The sequence below is a fragment of the Chionomys nivalis genome, chromosome 25 (genome assembly GCF_950005125.1).
Source record: "Chionomys nivalis chromosome 25, mChiNiv1.1, whole genome shotgun sequence".
NCBI lineage: Eukaryota > Metazoa > Chordata > Mammalia > Rodentia > Cricetidae > Chionomys > Chionomys nivalis.
In genome coordinates, this window is record NC_080110.1 from 19,863,382 (window position 1) to 19,878,501 (window position 15,120).

General features: G+C 41.0%; 1 protein-coding gene across 3 annotated transcripts in view; it reads right to left on the reverse strand.

The window, feature by feature from the left end:
- Positions 1-15,120, reverse strand: part of Syt1 (synaptotagmin 1) — a 494,427-nt gene that overhangs the window by 118,061 nt on the left and 361,246 nt on the right. The gene's annotated exons all lie outside the window — the stretch shown is intronic.

The following is a 15,120-nucleotide window of genomic DNA, read 5'->3' on the forward strand; positions in this document are numbered from 1 at the left end:
CTTTCCTCCCCTGGCTTTGCTTTTTAAACACCTTTTTGATGAATCATCCCATGGGAGATTACCATGTCTGTTCCCTTACCTTGAAGAAGGTCTGCAGATTTGTGCCCCGAATTCTTATTTAAGAAACCTTCCAAAGAGGTAGCGCTCTGAGGTGTCTGCTTTAACGGTTAACACTTCCAGAAAGATCTTCTCAGGTTTAATTGGTTCTTCCCACACTTGCATGCCTTTCCTTCTCCTTGGGCTAAGGAGTCTTGAGAAAGTCGTTCCTCATCGATTTAAGTGGATCTCCGATCCCCTGATGGATGCAGCCACGACTGAGATTTCTCATTTCAAGAGGTCCTGGTTCATCTATTTTAATACTCAGAATCCGACGAGGCTACTAGAATCCGACTCCAGCTCCAAGGCTGGAGCAACGAGATAGCTTGAATCAGACACCCGGGTCTCCATGTCTTCTAGCACACATGCAAATGCGCAAAAGGAATGGCAATAGTATTAAATTCACTGATGGATGCTCAAAGACGAGGAAACAGTGAGACTTAACACTTTCACATCAACCTACAATTTGCTCATAGATGCAGACTCCGAAAGGTTGGAATCTACGGTACAGGAAAGAGTCCAAACAAATGCAAGCTTTAATTTGAGTTTTATTTCATTACTGGTTCGGAACTCTTAACTTTGAAACAGGAAGGCGCAGGCACTGAAGATGATGCCACCAGTAGTTTCTATTTGGGTCCAGACGGGTCCTCAGTTTCCACAGGCTCAGAATATGTTTGAATAACTTCTATTTTAAATTGAGATGCCTGGAAGATTTTAGCTTAGTGCGTACAAAATTTTGTTTAGGGATATCAGAACTTGCATTTAGGAAGAACCATTTCAGTTCTCAATCCGAAGGCAAGAGCACGTGATTTTTTTCTCCCCCTCTAGACGAAGCAGTTCTTAGAGAACAAGGCACAGATGTATGTGCTGAGTAGAGAGAGGAGGCGGTGGGGTCACCCCATCACGGCACTGAAAGAAACAATCACAAGCTCTCCGTGGTCTGCTCTTAGCCTCCACTTCCCTTCTTTCGCTCCAGCACTCTAACTAATGGCTGGCCGGGCAAGCGGCTCTGGGCTCCACTTAGAGGACATCACTCAGTGCATCAGGCATTATCTGCCTGTGCAGATTACACAGGCCAGACCTGTTTCTGCTCCCAGTTACTTAAGTTCTAGCCCAGGGCACTGAATTTGTGACGAGCTGAATAAGAGGAGCTTGGATCCTTGTAACTAAGGACTGACTTTTGCCATGAATTTATTCCCTGGTGACTTGTACAACATATTCTGATAAAGACTGGCTTCAGACTCAAACCAGAAGCGCCCCCCACCCCGCTAAAAAAAAAAAAAACATTCTCACCTAAATAAGCCTTGTGAAAATTCAGCTATGGCCCATTTGTATTGATTCCTTAGTTGGCTGTGCTGTATATGTACAGGCATCACTTGGAAAAACAAATCTCATTTTCTTCTACAACATTAAATGTGATAAAGAGAATTACAAGAGACAGAGTTCAAACAGCATGTGTGTGCTATGTGAATAGGTGTCTTCTGAATTTGATTACTTTTTCAGGAAAGCTCCCTTAATGATTAAAAGAGAAAGGCTGCCATATTTTGTGTGTGTGTGTGTGTCTGCGTGTGTCTGTGTGTGTAAAGGCTAGAAGTCAACATTAGGTACCTTCCTTACTTCACCTTATATTTTGAGGCAGGGAGCTAGGTTATCAAGTTAGAGAGAAGTTCAAGGATCTGCCTACCTCCACCCTCCAGTGCTGCAGATACAGATGTGTGCACCTCCACCCTCCAGTGCTGCAGATACAGATGTGTGCACCTCCACCCTCCAGTGCTGCAGTTACAGATGTGCCCCTCCACTCTCCAGTGCTGCGGTTACAGATGTGCACCTCCAGTGCTGCAGTTACAGATGTGCACCTCTAGCCTCCAGTGCTGTGGTTATAAATGTGCACCTCTAGCCTCCAGTGCTGTGGTTACAGATGTGCTCCACCACCCTCCAGTGCTGCAGTTACAGATGTGTACTGTCACACATGACTTTTTATATGCGCACTGGGGATTGGAGCTCAAGTCTTCATGTGTGGTATAAGCACTTAACTGAGTCATGTCTCCAGCCCTGTTACCATATTTAAAGGCTCCATTTCCTCCATTAGTAATTAGTGTTCTAGTGCTTTTTCTCAGAGCATTTCTGAAAGACCAAAATTAGGAATTTAATGAAGTTCCTGTTACAAAGAAATTTTTAGATAAATAGTGAATTTAGGCTCCAGAATAAACACCTATGTTTCTGGTCATTCTTTGTAGGTTATATGATTTCAGACAAGTTTATTAATTTCTATGAGTCTCAGTTTTCTTATTTATAAACTGAATATCTATAGCACAGTGAGGTTTCATCAAGCTAATGTATTTAATTACTTGAGACTTAAGTCAAATTTATTATGTTCCTGGCAAAAGGGATTGATCAACAAGTACAATGATAAAATTAAGAAAGTGTTGAAGAGGAAACATAGTCAATCAATAGAAGAATCTGGGCACAGGGTATGCTGTGGTGTCAAGAACCAAAGTCTCTCTAGAGGTCACCTGGAGATAGCCTGCTGATAGAGCTAACTGCTTCTAATAACAGCTACGACAGGCATTCAAAGTTTGAGCTAGGCATGATGACTATTTTCCTTTAATGAAGGCCTTCGTTAAAATACTTCGTTACTACTCAAATTCAGACTTGTCAAGAAGTGTTTAGAAATTTAGCTCAGCTTTATGTGAGAGTGGTCAAAATAATTTCTGTAAAGATCACATGAAAATCTCTAATGCAGGAGTGTTCTTCAAAATGTTGACTAGTTTTCCCTTGAAGAAAAGATAAATTGGGGACTGATGGTATTGATCACCACACGGCTTTGTAAGATTGGTGGCACAGGCTTCTATCTCCCCGCTCCTTGGTCCTCTCATAAAAGGTGAATTTTAAAACAGAAACCTAAGGGAGTAGTCAGCACCATGTTTCAAATTGCAGTCATTTCTACGGGAGCTACTCATTTCTTGCAGCTTTATTGATCTGCAGAAATTATTATTTGTATAATGACAAAAATAGAACAAGTCTGCAGAGCTCACTATCTTAACTCTGCTGGCTGATGGGAAGCAAAGGCTCAGAACTCCATGCATACAAAACATCTAGTTTTATAACAACTTTCAGATACAACAAGTCTGCTATACATGTCACCTCACAGAGACAGTGGGACCTCCTCAGAGACCTACACAGGGTCAAAGCAGAGGAAATGCAAGCACTGAGAAGGGGAATGGACACAATGTCCTACTAGTAACCAAGAAGCTATTTACAACTGGTGTCTGCTGGGAGAGGAAAATAACTTTTCTCCAGTTAAGTGACACTGAGTGTGTCAACTACACTGCTTGGCAGTCCCCATGCCCCATGACCCCAGGTCTGTCTGTCCATCCGTCTGCCCGTCCTTCCTTCCCTCCCCCCTCCCTGTTTCCTTCCTTTCATGGGCTTTTTATTTCAGTATTATACTTTTTGTATTATTGATTTAAATTCTCATTTTTTGTTTTACTTTGTTATTTGAGAAGTTTGGTGGGTAAAGAGGTAGGAAGGATCTGGGAAGAGTTGGGGTAAGGGAAAGAATATGATCAAAACAAATATATATATTTTAGTCAGGCAGAGTGCACTTGCCTTTTGTGGAGGTTTAAATAAGAGTGTTCCCAGTATGATGTGGGATGTCCTTTTGTATATGTGTTGCATTTATTGGTTAATAAAGGAGTTGCTTCAGCCAATGGCTTAGCAGAGTAAAGCCAGGCATGAAATCTGAACAGAGATATATAGAGAGAGTAGGCAGAGTCAAGGAGACTTCATGAAGCTGCTGAAGGAGACAGACACTGGAAACTTACAGGTAGGCCACAGTCTCATGGTGATACATAGATAAATAGAAATGGGTTAATTTAAGATGTAAGAGTTAGCTAGGAATACACCTAAGCTATTGGCCAAGCAGTGTTGTAATTAATATAGTTTGTGTGTGATTATTCAGGTCTGGCTGGCTGAGAAATGAATGAGCAGTCTCTGCTTACACTCATGTATTTGAATGCTTAGTCACTAGGGACTGGAACTGTTTGAAAGGATTAGAAGAATTAAGAAGTATGGCTTGTTAGAGTAGGCGTGGCCTTGTTGGAGGAAGTGTGTCACTGTACCGTTCAGGTCATAATATCTAGAAGAGGATGTGATGAAGGTGATACAAATAGTTCTCCTTCCAGGGACATGCTGTGTAGCAGACTACAGAGAGTAGAGGTGACGTAACCCTGTGTGGCATTCATTACATGTATCTATGTTGGGAAAGGGAAACTTAGAGAGTTTCAGGTAGCCAAGAGTCCTGTGACTTGGAAGCAGTGCAGAGACTGGCTGCAGTGGATCTTCTTGTGCACCTCATGATAGTGACCCTGGAGTTGAGAGAATGCGAATGAGGGAAATAAACTAATGACTTTGTGCAGATTGTGTATGTGTGGAGAAACAAAAGATATCGCCAGAGCACTGGCCCTGGGACTTCTTCCTCAATTAGAAGCAAATTACATGGCGTAGTAACTAGTATCTTCTGACACAGTCTGATTGAAGCCCTCCCACGGCATCTGCTTGTCCCCATGTAATTCATCGGTGCCTTTTGGCTTCTTGATCCTTAAGGTGGACATAATCATGACGCCTATGCCATAGTAGCAGTATCAAGAGTAAATGGAACACAACCCTGGCACAGTGCTGGTCTCAACCACTCTGTAGAGATGACTCCAAGGCCCTGTTAAAGCTACGTTAAGCTCTGTACCTGACCTTTCAGATAACAGAGCCTCAGAAGCACTCTTTACCACAAAGGAACCAAATGGCCCAATTTGGATCAGGCAATCCTACTGAGATACTTAGCTCTCACAGTCTTTATAATTTTCATGCATACAAAGCATCAGTATGGTTTTGCTTGGAACATCAGTGGCCTTACAGAGGACTGTGTGTCTCTCCAGTGAAGCACAGTTGTGCACGGTTGCCTGCACACCAGGCAGACCTTTCAAAGACCTTATTACATTGGTGATCAAAAAATAGATTTAAAAAAGACCATAGAACTCCAAAATCTTCCCCAGTTTTACTATTCTAATCTGTTTTTATTTTGGACACTGAGATATAATTTAGCAAGATTGATACTGGTTCAGTGGCAAACTGACCCCCCCCCCCCCATCCCATCTTATTTTTAAACACAGCAGAAAGTGAAATTTCAACCAACACTTTCGGAGAATATTGATTCATTTAGCTATAGCATATCGAACTAAAGAATAGCTGGTTAACCTGGAGATCAGCAACATTAGCCTGTAGTCTATATGGTATGCAGCTTACCATGTGAAAAACCTTTACCAGGGATAATTTTGAATTTTCCTTTCTGGCTATGGCTAAAATTGTAGGTGAAACCTATTTCACTCCCACATCATTCATCTCTGTATTCTAGTTAGAACCAGGCCCCCAAATTGATTCCCAATCATGCCCTGTATTCCACATGAAAAGTGAAGTTTGGGTGCAGAAAGTGCTTTGAGGGAGGATATTGAGAGAGTGCTCTCATATGATGGAGATGGAAACCTGGAAGGAGCACTGCCCACGAAGGAAATATTTGAGAGTGGTAAGTAGGTGATCTGGTGCAGGTTGGGTTTGCTGTGCTGACTTCCCTACTGTCCAAGATTCTGTTGTGTGTGAGGGGTCTGACCACTCCCGAAACACTGGAGCAAGATGTCCTAGGTACTACCTTGTTGTGCACGCCAAGTTTACATACAGTGTTGGGGACTTGCATTAGGAGGAAGATGATTGTATATTATTTGTGATTGGGAGGCACTTAAACTAGGAATTCGAGTGGGGAGGGTAGGGAAGCTAAGGAAAGGGAGGGGTGCATAACATAGGACTGGCCAGAAGCTGTTTTAGATAAAGCTGCTGGACAAGAATTCTCATCCGTTATATGGGAAAAGCTTAGCGGCCATTCTACTTCACCTTGGACTAATTACAGTCTGGGAAAAGTGAACAAGAACGGTAAAAATACTGAGACTGCCACTGCCACCCCCCACAGTGAGAACAAAAATCTTCCATATATCTCTAAGCAGGTTTGGAAATTATGTGTTGTTCTCACTCATAAGAAAAGTAATAGCCATTTCATATGCCTACATTTCTCCAAATTTTAGGCATTTATTTCATATTAGTCCTGTGTTGAAAAAATAATGTATATATTTCAAAGCCATAGCTACATAACCCATTTTGCATTTTTCAATAAGGAAATGAGATTCAGAAGTTTGAATGGCTTGGAACTGGAGTCCTATCCTCATTTGATGTATGACATATATCTGCCTAAGAGCGACATACTGCAGTGTGCAAGTTAATCTTTAAGTGCAAAGACAGGAGTGTGGGTATATGAGGCATCCCTTCATGCTGGAGCACTGTGCATCTCTGTTTGTCAGATGATGAAGGCTGTGAGGTGCTGAGTGAGTGATGCTGTACAGACAGTACTGCCTAACTCAGAGAGGACGGTGCTGTACTTGGGAGTTAAGTGAAAGAGAAGAAATATGAGAGAACTGTATGCAATCCATTTTGGAATATGTTCATACATATTGTTGCCTTTGATCCAGTCATTTCAGGTTTGAAAATAAGTATGATATATATTCCAGGACCAGGAGATTGAAACCATGCCTAGGGAAAGTGGTCCAAGTGCATTAGAACAGCTCCTCCCCAACAGTAATCCTAAAGGAACCAACACAGAGCTCCACCAATAAGAAAATGGCTAACATTTTGAGATTTGCATACAATATTATATAATACAATACTTATTTTTACAAGTATTTAAATACTTATAATTTATGACGATAAGGACCTCTGGGGGTTGTCTTAGGGATTGAATGGAGAGAAGCATGGGGGACATTTGGAGGATAAAAAACATTGTGTACCTTAAACTAGAGTAGTCACTACCCTGTGTTTCCAATTTCCAGGGCTTGATTAACTTAATGCGCTGTATTTTATTGTCTGTAACTTTCAAAGGATTGTGTCTATCTTTTGAAAATTGTATCCAATGCATTGATCATACCTACCCACCACTCCGCCCTAATCAAATACTCTCTCAGAAGCTCCACCCCCAATCTTATCTTTTTCCCAACGTGATAACCTATTTTTTTTCTTCTTTATAACTCCCCTAATCTAATCAGTGATTCCAGTACGCACATAGCTGTAGGGCTATCCACTTGGGAATGATCAACTGACCAAGGTCACATCCCTGAAGAAAGTTGACCCTCTCTCAATCAGCCATCAAGACACCAATAGATCTAAGCAAGGGTCCTCATAAGCCCCCTCGACCCATGTTAGAATGTTATTGATCTTGTGTAGACAGCCATCACTCTGGGCTCTTGAGTGCATTGGCCCCGTCATGCCAAGAAGATATCTTGCTGAAGTTTCTCTGATATTTTTCTCTTTCTTTCTGCTCTCCTTAACTTTGCAATGTTCCTAAGACTCACAGTGAGGGGGAGATATACACGTCCCATTCGGGGGTGAACACTTAGCAGTCATTTCCTCTCTGTACCTTGGCTAGTTGTGTCTATGTTAACTTCTGGTCACTTCATAAGAAGCTTCTCTGATGAGGGGCAAGAGCTGTACTAGGTGTAAGGATATGTCATGGCGCACGCCTTTAATCTCAGCACTCAGGAGGCAGAGGCAGGCGGATCTCTGTGAGTTCGAGGCCAGCCTGGTCTATAAGAGCTAGTTCCAGGGCAGGCTCCAAAGCTACAAAGAAACCCTGTCTAGGAAAACAAACAAAATCAAAGGCATTTTGATGATGTGTCCTATTAGCAAAACAACTGTGATGAGTTTTCCTTTAGTGTATATTACCTGTAATGTACATTCTTGATGCCATAAAAAGTCCAGAAAAGAGCAACCAGGGATCTCTGATAAGCCAACACATGAAGATATGTAGCAAAATGAACTAATTCTGATATTTAAAACTATCTCATGTTTCATGATTGGAGTATCAGTAGTGGAAGACCGTAATAGTCTTATTAAGATAGAAGTTGATATTTAATCCACACAGTTTAATGTCTGTACAGGATTATATAACCACCTTTACCTATTTTAGAATATTTTCATCACTGCAGCAAGAAAGCCATATTATCTGCCATTCTCTATCTCTATTCTGAGCTCTTCCTCTCCCCACAGCCATCTGTGTACTGTATGTCTGTCCCTTTGTCTACTGGAGCTCATTGGTATTGTTCTAGCTCTCAGTACTTCATGTCTCTGTGGCTGAATCCTATTCCACCATGCAACCCCTTCTATCAACTTACTGGCTGATGGACATTTTAAGTCGTTTCTGCTTTTGTCTATTGTGAAAATGCGGTTATGAATATTTTCGTATGATAGCGATACACACATTTCCTAATTTTCTCAGATATACCTAGGGGTATGCTAGGTCATGTAATAACTCTATTTATCATTCCGAGGAAATGGAAGATTGTTTTCTGAAGTGTTACAGCCTTCCCATGAGCAACAGACAAGACGCCTAATTTCTCTGTCATCCCCTCAGATGTTACTACTTAGGTTAAAAAAAGAACCTTAGTTTAGTGAATCTTGAAACTTTGTGTTTGGCTACATGGTTTGTGCCATCTTCCACTTCCACCTGCTGAGTCTTCCCTAGAGCTGGGTCTTTCTGGAAAATAATCATACTCCCCCAAGACTCCTGCTCATGAAATCTAGGCACAGTTTCCTCTCATGATGACATCTACAGTGTTGCCTGAATCCGTAGGCTGGCCCCACTGTCTTCACTAAGGAAACACATAAGGCTAGTAGTCACAGCCATGCCTTTTTAGCTGGCAAAAAAATGAGGTCTTTGAGGGGTATCTGTAATACCCCAAATAACTAATATTTATTGTTTACCTGGTGCCAAGTATTGTCGGAAGAGCTTTATATAACTCTTTTAGAATGTAACTTTTTCATAGAGATTAGTAATATTAGCCCAAATAATAAGAGCAAATACTCCCCAGGAGGAGTTGAGTCATGGTTGGATCTGCATAGTTGAGTCTAGCATTTTAATCTACCCTGTGGTTCTGTCTCCCTGTTGATTCATAACTGCCTAGGTGGAGTGGGCTATTTTATTTACCATGTTCCCACCATCCTTGCACTATGAAAATAGGGCATAATAATTTCACGTTGACAAAACAAAAGTACAAAATTACTTAGTAGCATTTGAAAGCTCTTGTTCCCAGGCAGGGGGCATGGCTGTGTGTGCTCCTCTCTCCTCTGATTCTGTATGGCCTGACTGGGCAGTGAGTCTTCCTCCTCCCTCTCCATAGCACAGCTAGGACACAGCAAGCGCGGACACTTCCGCTAGTTGTGGAGTAACAGATTGTAATGGATTAACGATTTCACAATACAAACATTTGGCCTGCCCAAAGGTAGGTAGGAGGAAGACAGAAGGGAAAAACATTTAATTTGAAGATTCACAAACAGGATAATAACAAAGATTGTGCCAAAAACATAGGATCAGCTCATCAGAAATGATTACATTTTGAAAGACTCAAATATGTGAAAGACGGAACAAGACATTCTGCCTTGCTTCCCACTCAAACAAACAAAAAAAATCCCTATGGAATCAGACATAGATGAGAGTGCTTTTGTTTATCCATTTGTTCCCCTGGTTCTTTCATTTTTGGTTTGTTCCTGCTTCAGCTCCCACTACTCAGTTCCTGCTCTGCTAACCTGTGCTTCCCACCACCTGCTCCATTTAACTTAAAATTCAACAAAAAACGCTCACTTTTATTCTTTGGATAAAAAGAAAAAAAAAAAAACCCTAACACCTACACTCATTTCTATTTTTTACGAAAATTCGATTTCCTTGGCACAACATGTATCAAAATTTATGAGAAATTCATGAAATTCAGAGAGAATTTGCCCCGCAATAAGCCATTCGAGAGGCCATGGAACACTGCTAATGTTCGAAACATTTTGGTCAAAATCCAAATACGTGCCTCAATAGAACACCCACCTGATTGCTTCCCACTGTACCGAAAATTCTGTCGCCCAGGTCGCTCATTAACTCATTATCACTGTTGGACTCTGCAAGCCCGATTCAACGGAATGGAAAGACACACAAGTCACTGGTGAGCAGACCAGCAGAATCATGTTCTGTATGTTGAGCAAGATCTTCAGAGATGGGGGCTGTAACCCCAAAGTATGTAGGGCTTTGCTGCAATCACGGTCACCTGAGTAGCTGGGTAGTCACTGGAGATAGTACTCTTAATGTCAGTAGGCTCAGTGAGACATGCTTGCGAAAGGAAATTCTTATTTTTTTTAATGAGTTCAGCCACTTTACTGATAACTGTATGCTTACACTTATTGTATGCTTTGCAGGAAAAACATGCACAGAAAACAACTGTGTACTTGCTGAGGTCAGCTAGCACAGCCACAATGCAGCAGAGGAGAGGAAAAGCGGGTTCTGGAGTCTGACAGTCCCTGGTTAAAATCATTGCTAGACTGTTTGTCTTCTGGGCAGTTCAGAATAAACTGAGTTATCCTACATAGGAAATGGCAGCATGAAGAGTAACCCCATGGGGTGGCTCAGACGCTATATGAGACCTAAGAAGCCACTGTTAGGTACAGTGTGTGGTACGGCGAGTGGCATCGTGTCTAGTCTTAGTTCTGAGAGCTTATTGTCCTTAGTCTAAATTTATGAGTTCAATGTTTAAGGGACAGGCTGTTATTAACTCACTTCAGTCTTGTTCCCCGAGATACAGGTTCAAGTTTTCACTCTTAATTAGGCCTGCTCTGGCTGATCTCTTTGACTTGGGAATTGCTCTGGCTTTCTCTCTGTTTATTCAAAACTTACTCAGTTAAAGACTTGATTACATTTCCTGTGTTTATGTGTGGGCACATATGTACGTGCTAGGGTGCGTATGTTCCACAGTGTCTATGTGGAGATCAGAGAAGAGCCTTTAGAAGCTGACTCTCAAGGAGGCCGAGTGTGGTGGTACCTTTAATCCCAGCACTCGGGAGGCAGATCTTTTGAGATTGAGTCCAGCCTGTTTTATATAGAGAGTTACAGGACAGCCAGGGCTACATAGTGAGACCCGTCTCAAAAAAAAAAAAAAAAAATTGGCACTCCCTTCCATCAGGTAGGTCCTAGGTCTTGAACTCAGATCAAGCTTTAAGTATTGGCCTAACTTTTCAAGCTTTTCTCTATGGGTCTCCTTATCCCTCATTTCCTTCCTGAATGTAGCATTTGTTTATAAATTTTACTGGTTTCTTTAGTTATTATTTTACATTAGGAAAAGTTACTACTATGATTGACCACTTTCCATAGGCATTAATATTCTCTGTTTTATTTTATATTTTATTTATTTCTTTATGTGCTCCTTTAATAAGTATTTGATTTATGGATGAATGAAAGAAATGGATTTATTTAACATTTTTTATGGAAAGTAAAACCCCTCTGTTTTCCTTGTATTTATTCACGTTCATGTAGAAAAATGACACAGTTGTATTAATGAGTAACACTGGATTTTAAGGTTTTGCATATTGGGTGGAAATGATACTGATCATCCATGAAGTAACACCTTTATGAAATAGTAAAAATGCTCCAGTTAATGAGATTTTGCTATTTTGTAAATGTTTACACTACATTGTAATATCTAAAAGGGTTATCCTATCAATACCCACAGACATTCGTATACCCCACATCACTGCCTACACCCTAATCCACTGCAATCTGTTAAAGCAAACTGATCTATTGTCACAGGTTTCAAAGGGTGGGCCAAAGTGGAGTGAACAAGGCATTACAAACAATTAGTAGGAGAAAACTGCTTGTTTCTGCCACTGTCAACTAAAAATATTAAGACTGATTTTCCTATGTATCTGTCTGCTCCCCCAAGTTTTTCTCAGTGGGACCAGCTCCAGCCTGGATCCACATTATCAGTATTTTCCTGAAAGTGGCTGCCGGTGCCTGTGTTCCGAGCATTTCCTAAAGGTGATGGGCTGAGTGGCAAGCAAGCCCCCTGTTGACACAGCACTTCAAACTATCTCCCTCCAGAGCGCTTGTTCGCTGGTATGTGTCAGGGGAGTGTTTTGGACAGCTTGACTTGCCATCTCATTTCTAAACATGCTTGGAAACAACATCAAATGTTTCATGATCTTTGACCATAAAGATGCTGTATAAAATAACTTGAACTCCTTTCGAAGATGTACCGAGTAATTGACCACGGGATGCCGAAAAGAACCCCTTGCCATTTGATTGAATATGTATTCTCAAAACGCTTTTCTGTGAAGTAAATGTTTTTTCTAATTAGGCTTAAAAATGTGAAATTTTCTTGCAAAATTGATTTTCCATTAAGGACCCAAAGTAGTTTCTCTTCCCTTCTGCCTGGGTACTAATTAAATTATGTCCCAACTTGTTTTAATTCGGCAATCAATTTTTGTCCCATTTGCACTGGATTACAGAGCCTCGTTTAAGAAGCACTCTAACGAACTCACACAAAGAGAGGTGACAGACTTGCTTTCTACCAGACCGAAGACAGCAGCAGGCCCGAGAGCTTGCAGCCTGTGCAAACGAAGGAAAAAGGCCCAGGGGTATTTCTTCCATCACTTTAGAGATGAGTATAATAATAATAATAATAATAATAATAATAATAATAATAATAATATGCAGTTCTAGCTGTGGTATTTGGAGTAATGCAGGAAAAATACTAAATGAGTACATTATGCTGAAAGGGTGGTGGTTAGTTCCAGATGTGACCTTGGGTGACAGGAGAAATTATAGTTTGAACGATTGAACAAAAAGGGAAATATGAAAAGTTCAACCTAGACAGCCTGATGAATGCATTGTAGAAGCCTTTTACAAATGGCGTGGAAGGCAACTATATCTGTTGATTATATGGAATGATTTTGAGGCTACAAACTGAGAGGAAAATTGGATGAAGTTGTGTGTAGTCACCTCTTGGGAGAAAGGTTGTGCTGTCTCCAAGGTCGAATCCCACCTTCCTATGTTGCAACATGGGGAGATGGTAAGGGGGTGGTCAGCCATATCACACAAAACAAAGAAAACCTGGTAATGAGCGAAAACCAGTCGGCGGCTTGGATGGTGTTGATTTGAGAAACGCTGTGAACTAGATGGAAACTTACCCAGCAATGGTATCTAACAGTCGGCGTCTAGACAGAGCCAGAGTTCGCACAGTCTCTCCTATCTGAACCTGTGCTGTAGTGGGTGTGCGCCAGCTGAGGCTTTCCCGCTAGCCATTGCCCATCCCTTTCTAAGTTGCTTACCCATTAATCGATCACTAAAATAGCATGCCGTCCTTCCGCTTACTACGTCGTGGTCTTATGACCTTAATGGTTGCCAGCTTCCTGCTAAAACACTCTCACGTCAGTCTATTAACATTTCAGGCACAGAACTCTGTGGGCCTGGTCTAACCTGCTTCTATCCAAGCCTTGGTTGAACAGTCTCCTGTGGTTACATTTTTTTTTTTTTTTTAAGTTTCAAAGATGTTTCTTTAAATCTTTCTACTCAATATGCCATTAAAATGACATTTAACGTTGATAGGTGAAATGAATGTCGTGGACACAGTAGCTCAAGTAGGAAAGGAGAAAGATCTTTGAAGTCTTGAGAACTCAAGTCAGTCCAAGACTTCAGTTCATTCCCACAAATATGAACAACAGAAAAGGGCACAGCACATACCGCAGAGAACAAGGAACTGGAGAGATGAAACCTAATTGGATTTTATTTCCTTTCCTATGAGAAGGTGTCTACCTGCATCTAGTCATGCCAAGATAATGCTGAGTGATATCTATTTTAGGAAGTTTCCTGTTTCATAATAGAGAAAATGGCCTCTCCAATGGGCCAAAGTTACTCTTCCTGAGTGAAGACCAAAGAGGAAACTGTTCCAAGACTTTAAATTATAGTGGTTCATTGTTTACGATGAAAAACATCCAGTAGCTGTCAGCCAGCACAATGGTGCTGAGAAAATTGAGTTGATGCAGATGGAGGTGAAAGATGAGAGTAAGAAAATAAAGATGGGCCACGAAGAAGAATAGGCAATCAGTCACTCTCCCACTGAAGAGTTACCATTTGCCAGATTCGTGGTAGGAGTTTCACGTGCTACCTATCTTATTTATAAAGGAGATACAGTGCAGATAAAGTGACCACCTTTCAGAATAAAACAATCGATTTGAAAGTGCATGAATGACTTGTTCTAGCTGCCAGGGCACATAAAGAGAAGAGCTAGAATTGAAGAGATGAAGAATTGTGATTGTAAGCCAGGTCTTTCTCTAGAAACCTGTTTAGTTGCTGTCAAGGGCAGGCCGGAGGTAGAAAAAGAGGCAATGGGAGACTGATACCTGCATCTTCTGTTCTCACTAAGAGCACAGCAGCACAGTTCCAGTAACCTGGTAATTACTAGTTTCAGAATGACTCGTTCTCCATGATTTGGGTGACAAATATCTTAAGGAAGCTTAGGGAGATGTAAATGGTAGAGGGAAGAAGGGGAGAAACAAGGGGGCGAAGGAACGCCTTTGCTTACCTAGATCAAACCTACTGGTTTAGTGTTAAGTCTTAAAATCTACATCGACTCAAGGGAGTTTTGAAAGAGTGAGTGTGGATGACCAGGAAGTTTTCCTAAATGCAGGCAAAATTACTGTTCAGAAAGCCACTGGGTGTGACTGTAGAACCCACGTCATGAATCTGGTAAGTAGTGAGGACCATGAGCCCTGGACAAGTGGCCTTGCCTTATCAGGTATATTGGGCTATAGTAAAAATTAGCTAAACTAAATTAACTAAAGCTAGTTAATTAATGAATACCATTCAGTATGCTACATTCAAATAAAATTCAAAAACTCATGAAATATCGCACCACCTTTTTTATAGAAACAATGTTACTAAATAATTGATTTTCTTATGCATGCTTGAGTTGACATCAATATTAGCTCATACCTAAGGAAGACTAATGTATAAAAATCATGAAACTTGAAAATTTGGTATTATTCAGGATTTTTCTTGCACTGGTAAGTATTCATAGCTGGGCAAGCTTTAATCTCAATGTTTAAGAAGGCCCTGTTTGAGTAACA